General features: G+C 46.3%; 1 protein-coding gene across 4 annotated transcripts in view; it reads right to left on the reverse strand.

The window, feature by feature from the left end:
• Positions 1 to 3425, reverse strand: part of PRDM10 (PR/SET domain 10) — a 72964-nt gene extending 69539 nt beyond the window's left edge. The window contains exon 1 of one of the 4 annotated variants that reach the window (XM_077304839.1): positions 3321 to 3425. The gene's annotated coding sequence lies outside the window, so the exon portion shown is untranslated. The other 3 variants (XM_077304837.1, XM_077304838.1, XM_077304840.1) reach the window with 3 other exon arrangements.
• Positions 3426 to 12562: the final 9137 nt, after the last annotated feature.

The following is a 12562-nucleotide window of genomic DNA, read 5'->3' on the forward strand; positions in this document are numbered from 1 at the left end:
TCCGCACATAGTTTCTTCTGCTCTGCTAAGCATCATCTCCTTAAACTTTTCTCTGGTAATGATATTGACACCACACTGGCAGATTACAAATATGCATCTGCTGCTCTGAAACACCATAATACTTATTTAATTATAGGTTGATCCCCATCCTGGAATGTAATCTAATTTTATTTGATTATGCTATTTTTAACTCACTCGAGTTTGCGTTAGTCCTTTGATTCTGCCATTGATTGTTCGTTTTAAATTGTTTAGAGAAGGAAAGTTGCTTCTACTGCATTTTAGTCTATATTGAAGACTTTGTACAAAAATTTGTATTGTCTAAAAGTCAGAGAATCATGGGATTGGAAGGGGCCCCAGGGTCATGTAGTCCAATCCCCTGCACAATGCAGGAACTCACAACTACCTGCCTACCCACAGCGACCCCAATGAACCATACACAAAATTGTTCATAAATGAGATGGATAACACCAGTAATGGGGAGGGAGTCCTATGTTTGGCTAAGACAGAGCATAGCTACAATGAGACAAAACCTTTATCCCAGGATATGACAAAGAGTTTCTAATGCCTGCAAACCACAAAAATCCACAGCTTTCCTCCCCCATGTCACCTACACATAATGTCTACAGCAGGGGTAGTCAACCTGTGGGCCTCCAGATGTCCATGGACTACAATTCCCATGAGCCCCTGCCAGCGTTTGCTGACATGGGCTCATGGGAATTGTAGTCCATGGACATCTGGAGGACCACAGGTTGACTACCCGTGGTCTACAGTATCCATGCACAGAGAGAATCTACTAGTTGTAGCTGAAAAGCTGGGCCGCACAGGGTTCTGCTGGAGAAAATGGCTGCTTTTGAGGGTTGATTCCATGCCATTATACCTAAACTAGATCCCACCCCTTCCAGGTTCCACCCCATAATCTCCTGGCATTTTACGAGCAAGAGTTGTCAACCCTAGGACCACATCTTATTCTGCAATAATATTTCATCTTTAAAATGATTTAACATGATAATTCCAGAAGTTTAATCATACTGTTACAGTGAAAGGGGGGGGGGGGGAGTTGTGGCTAGGTAAAAGACAACCAGACATATGTGTTAGACACATGAAACATCTGCATTTTAAGTAGGCCTATTTTCAGAGGCCAAGCCTTAAAAAATATGAATGTTCCCAGGCGCCCTAAACAATCTCAAGGTTCTGGCAATAAAACTGGCTGAAGTGGCTATGGACGCTGATTTCCTGAACACCCACTCACAGGATACCTGGCTGGGTCCTAAATTTGGAAGCAGGGCCCTTTGGCATGAATGCAAAAACAGGAAGAGGGAGCCTTTTAAAAAAGCATGCCCTCCACAGGCAGCACCCGAATGGCTTCATGCACAGGGGGCACCAAGGGAAGGCTTATTCCTATTTAAATTCTGGTCATTCTATGTCAACCACACTATCTGGATGTCAATCAGTGGGTACTTTTTGAAGGGTTCTCATCTTCAGTTGTGGTTACCATCATTGCTCCCATTCCCCTAAAAAAATGGCACCTGAGGGGGCACACACCTCACACTAACCACCAAAAGCCAGCTCGGATGTAGGAGGGAGAGAAAACACATCCTGGAATTGTACTTCTGGCTTTCCACAACAAACTTACTGTGTTTGTCATGGGACAACTGGGAAAGCGACCGCCATTCATGACTAATGTAGTTTTATTTCTTCGTTGGTCTTAACAGTGCTGTTTTTGTTTCTCCAATGTTTTTGTGAACTACAACTGAACTCCAGGGGATCTGATTGGCTGTTTTAGCGAAGAATTATCATATGGCACCCTATGGCTGAATTTGGACGTTGTGACCCAGCTTACTAATGTACCATAATTAGTTTTTGCCTTATATTTCCACTGTCATGATCAGGGGTAGTCAGCCTGTGGTCCTCCAGATGTCCATGGACTACAATTCCCATGAGCCCCTGCCAACAAACGCCACCAAATTAACTTTTGCCTTACATTTCCACTGTTATGATCAGGGGTAGTCAACCTGTGGTCCTCCAGATGTCATGGACTACAATTCCCATGAGCCCCTGCCAGCAAACGCCACCAAATTAACTTTTGCCTTACATTTCCACTGTTATGATCAGGGGTAGTCAACCTGTGGTCCTCCAGATGTCCATGGACTACAATTCCCATGAACCCCTGCCAGCAAACGCTGGCAGGGGCTCATGGGAATTGTAGTCCATGGACATCTGGAGGACCACAGGTTGACTACCCCTGGTTATGATGATAGTTCATTAGTCTGAGGAAGACTGCCTGCACTCGAAAGCTCACGCTTTGAATAAATCTTGGTTGGTCTTAAAGGTGCCCCTGGACTCTAGTTTGGTTGTGCGACTTCAGACCAACACGGCTACCCATCTTAAACGTAATGCGGGGCTGATTTAAGCGACGCCTTCTGCCCAATGGGGCGCCAGGCCCGACTGAGCTAAACTCGGACCCCCTTTTTTCTTTTCGTAAAGGTGCCCTGCCCTTCCCCCACCCCGCGCAGGCCAATGGGAGAAAGGGGCGCGCGCCGCGGCTTCTCAGCCAATCACGAGGGAGAGGCGCCGCCGCGACTGGAAACCCGCCGACCCTCGGACTCCCCCCAGCGCGAGGGCGTTCGAACAGCTCCGGCGGCTCGCGCCCAACGGTCATTTCCCCGGCCCGTCCCAACCACGGAAGGGGGGGGAAAGCGAGGCGCGAGTCGAGCCATTACGCTAGGGTTGTTGAAAGGGGAAGAAGCCGAGGAGATCAAGGATAATCCAAAGGCGCCGGGTAGGGGGGAGCCACCCATGGGTAGACGAAGGCCGACAGCTGCTAGAGAAGGGGGGGCATTAAAATGGCTTCAACGCTCCCCCCTCGGCTAGTGTGGTGCCGGGGCCCGGACGATACCAAGAGGGAGGGGGAGGCCCCGACTGGGGCAGCCCTTTCTCCCCCTGTCCGGGGCGGATGGGGTATCCCGATCAGGAGGGGGAGCGGACTGTACCTCTCCGGCACGGAGGGGGAACAGCAGCGCCCTGCACCGCTTCCCCCACCCGCAGGAGCCAACGGTTTGTCCCGGTCCCGGCGCCATCTTGGGTGCGACTAAAACAACAACCCCCCCAAAAAAAACCTTCGACTCGGCCTTACGGAGACCCTGAACCGAACTCCCTCCCCGGACCGTCCCATCGCTTTACCTGAGGGGGTCCGGTGAAACTGTCGTGTCGAGGCGAGCTCCCAGGGCCCCACCGCAGATCAAACCCGCCCACCTGTCCTCACCTCACAATGGTAGCTGCAGAGCGGGAGGGGGGGGAGAGTCCGCGCTATGGTTCATTACCATAATCTGCCTAGCAACAGACGCCAGGGCCATGAGCTGATTGGTCTTTAGTCACGCTCGTCTGCAGCGATGACGACAAAAACTTCCCTGGGAAGTACACAGCAGCTACAACGTGAACCTAAAACTTGGGGGGGGGGGAGAGATGATGCGTAGGGAGAGGTAATTCCCCCTCCCGTATTAAGGCCTTCATCACTGTAGGGCCTGTATCCACCAATCGTAGCTGAGCTCTCATGCGGTCGCGACATGGAGAGGGAGCAACCAGCCAATCACGAAGATTCTCTCTGCTTGTTTTTGCCTCCCGCTGTGGCAGGGCTAAAAGAGAGGAGCGAATCAGCGCCCCCTGGAGGTGGGGAAGAGGAGGAGTTTCTCGGCGCCCTCTGCTGGCAGGGTGTGGGTCATAGGTAACAGAGCAACCGAAGAGGAACGGGAAACGGATTCATGGAGAATCCATGCCTCTTTTAGACCCCTGTTCGCAAGGCCTTCTTGGCACCTGTGTTCAATAGCCTTTGTGCTCTGTGTTAGCAAAGCCTATGGATCCATCGTGGACTGGTGTTGGAACTAGGGACTGGGTTCAAATTCTCAATCAGCCATGAGGCTCCACTGGGGGGGCTTAGTCTCCCATAGCTTGACCCAGCATGCAAAATTATTATGAAAAAACAACAGATGCCAAGGAGGAGTGGAATCAAAATGTGATAGGGCTAGGCTTCCACCAGTTCACTGGCTGATTTGTACACAATGACATGCAGACTAAATAGTCAAGGTTTTGCTATCCCTCCTGGGAGCTCATGGCTTCTGTCAACAGCCTTGGGAGGTAGGATAGGCTGAGAGGTTTGAACCTGGGTCAAATTCTGTTGACTGCCATACCATGCTGATAGGTATGCCAAGAAACATAGTTTTAAAAAGTATATGAGTCACAGCAAAAATGTATTATACATCTTAGGATGTATTCAAAATGCTTTTGTTTAAACTCAAATGTATCTATTTTGGTCCCATGCTGTCTCGAAGAGTAGCATGCATGAATCCCCCCCACACACAAAAAAAAACCTTGTGATGTTATTTATTGCATTTCACTCCACAGCTCTTCCGTGGATCTGACAACACCACGAATGGTTCACCCTTTATAACAGCCCTGTGAGGTAGCTCATCTGAGAGAATCACCAGGCCAAGGTCACCTTGCAAGCTGCATGGCTGAATAGGGATCTGAGCTTGGATTTCCTCAGTTGTAGTGAGTAGTGCAACACTACCCACTATACCCAGCCAGCTCTCTAAAAAGCCTTACATTGTGCTCTGAATCTTTCCCATTTCCTCCATTCCTAGCAAAAATTCCAGCCATGCAATTTTTTATGTTGGGGTAAGAATGTGATAACCTTTGCTATAGATGGTGCTCTGAACAGGGAGGGGGTGGGCTGATGTTCCCTTACTCCAATATAGCATCAGTAAGTAAGAGAGAAAAAGAGCAGTACATGATTCCTCAACCTTAACACATCTGAGAATGACTTGGGGCAGAGGCAATGCAGGCTGTCACTGTTCTGGCTTCTGTTGTGGATGCAGTTAAAATCTGTGTTATTTAATCTGCATTTACTACCCTCTTTCTGGTTCCTTCTCTATGCATTGATTCAGCGTTCTTACTGCATTCTCAACCAGGGTTACTCCAGAACCCTAGAGGGAGTATTCCAGAGTGTGTGTGTGGAGGGGGATGTTAATTATTTTTAATGTATATATTTTTAATTTATTTTAACCAACCCAGGAAGGAGTCGGGAGGACAGAATGGCTTTCTGCTCATCTGTCTGCTCTGCAGCTGCCTTGTTGAATCCACACACAGTGGAAAAGGAATCTGAATCTGCTGCACCCCCCCCCCCCCTCATTGGCTCCTCTCATTTCTCCCCTCTCAGAATTTCTTCTCAGAGCCCCACTGGCAGAAATGGCTGGAAGAAGGCTGTTGCAAGCAAAGGGATTCAGATATACAAGCAGTAGAGAACTGTGCCCAGTGCCACAGAGTCTGTCCTCCAAAGCAGCCGTTTTCTTCAAGGACTCTAGTCTGGAGATGAGTTGTAATTCCAGGTCCCACATGGAGGCTGGCATCCCCAGCCAAGAGCTACTACACCTGGATCCAGTGCAACAACTACACAGCCTACATGAGGACTCCTTTCTTCCCAAGTTTCCCCTTGCCCTGGCAGCCATTTCGAACACCTGGAAAATATATTCTCAAGTCTTGCTAGGATTGCCAACCACCTGGTGGTGAATGCAGATCTCTCAAAGTTACAGGTGATCTCCAAATCACACAGATCATTTCCCCTGAAGAGAATTGCTGTTTTGCGTGGTGGGCTTTATGATAGCTGAGACGAATGCTTCCTTGATTTCCTCAAAGTGCTCCCTGCATGCTTGTTATTATATTTGATTAGTGATTAGTGATGCCATGCACACTTTTGGGGGCATGGCAGGGGGGCATGGCCAGCTGGCATCACTTCCAGGGTTACGCAAAACCTGAAATATATTTCAGGGGTTACTGCATAGTCAAAAGGTTGAAAAGGGCTGGCCTAGATACTGTGTTCCTGCATTGTTCCCATTGGCCTAGATACTGGGCAGGAGTGATGGGCCAGGACTTTGACTGGTCCCCTAAAAACCGTTGGAATCATGAATAATGAAAAAGCTGGTGAGGGCTGTTGGCATGAGCATACGTCTATAGCAAGCGAGCAGGAGACAGAAGTAGACCTGGCCTACAAGTGTCTCTTGGCCATGTTTACTTTCTTCCTTCGTTTCTTCGTTTACTTTCTTCCTTCGTTTCTCCGTGTTATAAGAGCCTGATTTCCTGTTATCTGTAAATCAAACTAAACAGCCACATGCATCAAAAAGCACGTTCGATTTTTCAGATGGATCACTTCCACTTTCTGTGTCACATTAATGGGTCACTTATGAATAATGCTAAAACTGAAAGGCATTCTTAGAACCATTTGTTAAAAGTGCTTTCTCTCTCACACACACCACTTACAAACACCTCTCACGGACTCAGATTTTGTGAGTCCCCACCACGCCCGGTAACTATAGGATATGCTGTCCCTTGGCGTCTCCTAGTGGGGTGGACCCATTTGTGCTTTTTCGTTTCTGACAGATTCCTGTGCATGCCTGATTAGTGGCATGCTTTAGGATTGCCAGAGATTAAATATACTGTATAAATGGAAGGCATTATTATTTTATCATACGTCCTAAAGCACTGGTGAACATTACTTTTCCGACACGCGAGTCGGGAGATGGATGAGACGATACGAGCTAATCTTTCCATCCCTGGTCTTAATGGGTTTGCTGGAGGAAGCCTGTCTGATGATAATATCACATCTTCAGATTGGCTGATAGAGCATATAGTTCTGCATTTGCATGTTTGCTTTTTTCCTTCCTTGGTAGTAAAGAAAACACTCCTCTTGCAATTGACCTTGAGTGCTTAAAAAGAATTGAATGTCTTCCCTCCCCCCCACTGCATCTCTAAAAATGTTGTTAATATGTGAGACGTCTCAAAATACCGAATGCGGCTGATTGTTATGTGGAAGAATATTGGATCCTGCATATTGTATTGATCGCTCCTTAGAGGTTTGATTTCAACCCATCGGTTGCAAATGAGCATTAGTCAAGAAGTGGATCCTGTGTTGTTCGTAGGATACAACGAAACCCACTCTTCAGTTCATGTTTTGTTTTGTTTGGAATTACCTTGATCCAACCTATAAAAAACTGCCAGTCCACTCTAAAATGCATGACACTGGATGACAATGTAACTGAATCACTAGAGTACATCCACACATCCAAAACCCTTAAAATTTGCCACACGCATAGTTCAAAGATTTTTTTGTGGTTTGTTGCTGAAAGCCTTGTTGGAGAGGTGGGAGAAAAGCATCCATTCTGGAAATAATTAATCACCCTGATTTCTAAAATGAGGCATGTGTGCATCTTGGTCTCTCCACATGGCATACACAACATTTTATTATTTAGAACAAAAACAGTTTGTTTGAAACCAACAGTAGGTGCCAACACCCACCTCCCTCCCCAGTCATGCTTGTAATTTGCTCAGTACAGAGGGCTGGTTCATGACTCCCCAGGTGTGTGTGTATGGGGGGAGATTCACAAGCCCTTTGCCTGGCAAACTGCAGTCCTTATTGTGCCCTGCCGCCATTTATTGTTAGCACCCCAACATCTTTGCTAGCAGCTGTGTCCAAAACATTGCCTGTCCCTGCCCCAGTTTCTAACTCACCCTGAGTCAGGTGATATACAGTCAAAACTGCCAGGCCCATAAATAGCCCAAGATTATAAGGAAAGTCCTGAAGGTGGGATATGTTCCTCTATTTCCCAGTCAGAGCATAATGCTTATTTCATGATAGCAGCAGGCCCTGCTGCACATAAGAAATTGAGCCACATGTAGAGTTGGCTATTTGAATTTGTCTCACCTATTTGAAGTGGGTGCGAGGTGGGATCTGGAGATCTCCAGGAATTATAGCTGACCTTCAGTGAAATCAGTTTCTCTGGAGAAAATGACTGCTTTTGACGGTGTACTCCACGACATTGAAGCTTACAGAAGTCTCTGCCCTCCAAAAGCTCCATCCCTCCGAAATCCACGAATTTCCCAACGTGGAGAAGCCCACCCTAGGGTGAGGGTATCTCCAGATGCAGCCAAGAACATGTGTCTGTGCTTGGAAAATGCCAATTTATTATATTATGATATTAACTTCCTTCTAGTTGGATAAGATGATGCATACTGTGCATTGTTTTAATGTTCCCAGCCCTTATACATTTAGATGGCATTAAAACAGACATCTGGGAATAGCATATAGCTTGTCATAGCAAGAGCCAAGCTTTAAGAGCAGTTGATTACATTTTATGAACAAAATAGGGCAGAGTTTGGTTCGGATCTTGCAGATCCTGGAATGAATAATTGCTAAAAGAAAGAAAGAAGAAGAAAACTTTACCGGGACTTATCCATGTGCATAATGGCTATTTGTATAAGGGAAACTGCAGTCGGAGTGTTAAAATTGTATCATCCATCAGTTTGTCACTCCCCCCGCCCCTTGTAAGTTTGTGTCTTATCGCCAAAATCAAAACCAGGACGCAGTTAACTCCTAGCATGGCCATCTTTTCACTATATTCCTATAACTTCTGTCCGTAGTGGTTTAAGCACAATCTGTTATTCCCACAATGGAGTTGTGGCACCTAAAGACATAGTACTAAGTGTGAAAAATAGTCGATATCAGGAGCCTTTTGGTTAAATATGCATAGAATGAGCACCCTGTGCTTAAGATTTTGTCTGTTCCCTCCCCCACCCTGATTATTTGGCCAAATTTCATCGAGGTTCAGTGTACTTAAATCTATTACTTTTAGTACTGAATCATGGCTTTTAGGACAGGAGCTATAATTCAGTGGTACCATCAACCAAAAATATTGGTTGGTTGGTTGGTTGGTTGGTTTTTAGTGGCTCGTGGCAGGTTACAGAGAGTTATTTCCCAATTTTAAAAAACATTAAAACCCCAAACCAATCAATATCCAGTGGTGAAAAAACCCTACTCCCCACTCAACCAGACGGTACCCCCTACCTTGGGTGAAAAGTGTAGTAGGATGATGTGGCACAACATGGGGTCAGCTGCGGGGGGCATGATCTTACGTTAACTTCTATCCCTGGTATGCCAGGCTTGCAAGTTACCCATTTCCAGGTGGAAACCACTTGCCAGGCGCAAGTTCTACCAGATCAAGAGGTTTTGCACACTTTCCTGAAATGTGGTCCAGGGGCCACACAGGTGGCAAGTACAATACCCATAGGAGGCTTCTGAGCCACCGAATCAGCATCACCGTCCTAGACAGAGTTCTGACTTAGATGGACCAGTGGTCTGACTCAGTAAGGCTTGGTGCAGTGGTTAAGAGCAGCAGCCTCTAATCCGGAGAACTGGGTTTGATTCCCCACTCCTTTTCCACCTGCAGCCAGGCGGGTGACCCTGGGCCACTCACGGTTCTCTCAGAGCTTTCCCAGCCTCACCTATCTCACAAGGTGTCTGTTGTGGCTATGGGTGAAGTCCTCAACGATGTCCTACTCAGTGCAGTTGGGTGGAGGTTCGTCAAAAGTTGCAGAATAGAAAGAACATTATGACAAATGGCCTATAAAAACAAATGAGGCTTTCCTCCTAGATTGTTTCTCAATTCATCCTTTCTAAAGCACTCATCTTTCCTCTTAGCCGACGATATTAATTATATTAGTGTTATCAATCAGAAAACTTCATTAGCATAGTCACGGACGAATGTGTGGTTTAATAGTCCCAAGTCACTTCTCTCAAAATTCTTACCTTGTTTAAACAAAAGTCCCTCTAATTTTAGATATGCAAAGTCCGGCGTACAGAAATAGAAGTTTCACCATTTATAGAAAGATCTTTATCTCTAATAGCTATGAGGAATCCTGTGTGGATCCAAAAATCCAAGCAGTGGGGCCAGCCAGGGATATAGTAAAGCTTTCTGTATTCCCGAGGGAACCTGTAGGTTCACGTGCATTCGGGGGGGAAATATACAATTTGGGGGGGGGGGAATGGAGGGGGTTATTTTAACCCTCCCTTGAGACTAAAGCATGAAAACATATGCAATACATAAAATAATATACAATGCTATAATACTTTAAAAACATCACTTTAAAACTATACATTCAGGCAATACATTTAAGAGTGTCTTGGTCTTCAGGGAGGGAGGGGGTGGTAATTTGTATAGAAGGAGCCTAGATGGTGTTTAACCAAAGCCATCTTGGTGTTCATTGGCCCCAGCCAGATGCCTGGCGGAAGAGCTCCATCTTACTGTCCCTGCGGAACTGACCTAGTCCTCTCAGAGCCCTTAGCTCTTCCAGGAACTCATTCCACCAGGTTGGGGCCAGGACTGAAAGGCCCTGGCCCTGGTTGAAGCCAGATGTACTTTTTTTGGGCCAGGGATTACTAATTTGTTCATACTGGACAATTTTAATAAACCGCGTGTATTTTTGCACTTTAGTTATTTTCATTTTTATTGTTGGGAGCTGCCTCAAAAGCACTGCACAAGGAGACGAGATACAAATATTCTAAATAAGGACAAAGGACACGTGGCAGGTGTCCTTTTAGGAGAGGAATTCCTTCTTTTACTTTTCCACATAGCAAAGAGTACCGCTTCCTAGGTAGTGCTTGGTGTTTCCATATGCAGACATAATCTAAAAACAAAGACTGCCTTGGGGGGTGGGGGGAAAGGTTCAATATTAATACCGAATCAATATGCAAATTTCTGCTGATTTGGCAGTCAATTAAAACTAGTGCAATTAGCTGACTTCAGTTCTTTAGCCCTACCCAGGAGTTATCACCTATATCACGGTATATTCAAGAGAGCTGCATGGCCTGTCTGGAGTAAACAGAATCTGTGTTTTGCAAATGCAGACTGTAGCACTTTGACATGTACGTGCCATGGAAAGTAAATGAGATTTGGCCTTCTGAGTGGCTTAGGCGCTTTAAAAAATCCCAGTCTTTGCTCTCGCTAGGGGGCTTTCATTTTCTATTATATTCAGATTGCTCTTCCGCTCTTCTTTGCAGTCAGCCGGTTATGCCCTTCCCAAGCCTTGTTGCCTGGAGAAGCAGAAGTTCTAGGATTCAGAAAGAGCACCGTCAGGAAGTGAAAGCAGAATTAGCAAAACAACTCTGATACCTGCGGGCCTTGGGTTAGTTAGGGATGCCAGAGCTGGGGATCCCCTGGTTTTACAGCTCACCTCTAGGTAACAGAGGTCAGTTCCCCTGGAGAAAATGGTTGCTTTGGTGGGTGGACTTCATATAGCCAGCTCTGGGTTGGGAAATACCTGGAGATGTTGGGAATGGAGCCACGAGTGGGTGGAATTTCAGGCAGGCAGGGAACTCAATAGAGTATAATGCTATGGAATCCACCTGCCAAAGCAGCCATTTTCTCCAGGGGAACTGAGCTCTGTCGCCTGGAGATGAGCTGCAAAACTGGGGGATCCTTAGCATAGAATTCCTAACCTGGCATCCTTAACATAGCATTATATGCTGGTCAGTGACCGTAATAAATAATCAATCAATATAGCATTAGACTCCACTGAGGTCCTTCCTTGCCCTAAATTCCACCTATTCCTGGCTAGGATAAACTGTGTGTAGAATGGTACCAGCTAAATATCAGGACAAAAAAAAATCACAGAGCAGTTTAGCAGTGGAATCGTCCGCCTAAGGAAGCGGTGAGCTCTCCCTCACCGGCACTCTTTCAGCAGCAGCTGGACAGCTACCTGTCATGCATCCTGCATTGAGCACGGGGTTGGAGCTTATAATTTTAGTTTATAAGTTTCTCATCCCCCCCCTCTCCGTTGCACCTTTGTGCAAGAGTTTTGTGTATATTTATGCCCAAATCTATCGTCCCTCAGATATCATGGACATGCTTCCACCTTCACCTCATTATTTATTTCCTTTGCTCTCTCCCTCCCTCTCTTAAGGGGAAGGGATTAGTTTTTTTCCCTAGCAATTCTGATTTTCAAAATGCATGGCCATGCCTCTGGGGTCACCTTGTCTCTGCCATCCTGATGAGCCAGCCAAAGCTTCTGGGTAATTAGGGAACTGTTAAATGGTTGCGCTGAACTTCCATAACCTCAGCCTGCCAGGAGCTGAGAAATTCAGAATTTGCTGACACGTGCCTGAGGCTACCCAGTTCATGGATGTTCATGCTCTAAATTAACTGCTCGCTCCCACTGAGGCCATTATCCCTGAACTCATTTACCAGGGAGTAGGTCCACTGATTTCAACAGGACTTCCTTTGGACAAGAAAAAACACAGGATCACACTGTGCATGTGCTCATGTTTGTGGTCAATGGAGAACAAGTAGTGCTTTTTGTGTGCTTTATGGTAGATGCCTCTAATGTGGGTTTGCCCTAATTATTCCTCATTCTCTTTGTACTCTGGCGTGATTTTTTAAAAACCAAAACCAAGTGCCTAGTCCTCCCAGCTCTGATCACATTTTCTAAAAATTCCACCCATTCCCTAAAGAGCTCAGGCAAGTATTCAAAGCCCTTCCCTGCCCTATTTTATTTTCACAACAACCCAATGAGGTAGGTATGCTGAGAGACCATGAATGACCCACTGAGCATGATTGGCCCTCTCTGGGGGTGTGCCAGCAATAGGGAGAGAACACTCTGCCAATGACAGCCAATCAGTTCAAATTGCATGCAGCCAACTCACTCCCTACTTGATTGGGCCTCCCTGGAGCTGTGCTGCCAA

The sequence above is a fragment of the Paroedura picta genome, chromosome 12 (assembly GCF_049243985.1).
Source record: "Paroedura picta isolate Pp20150507F chromosome 12, Ppicta_v3.0, whole genome shotgun sequence".
Classification (NCBI taxonomy): domain Eukaryota; kingdom Metazoa; phylum Chordata; class Lepidosauria; order Squamata; family Gekkonidae; genus Paroedura; species Paroedura picta.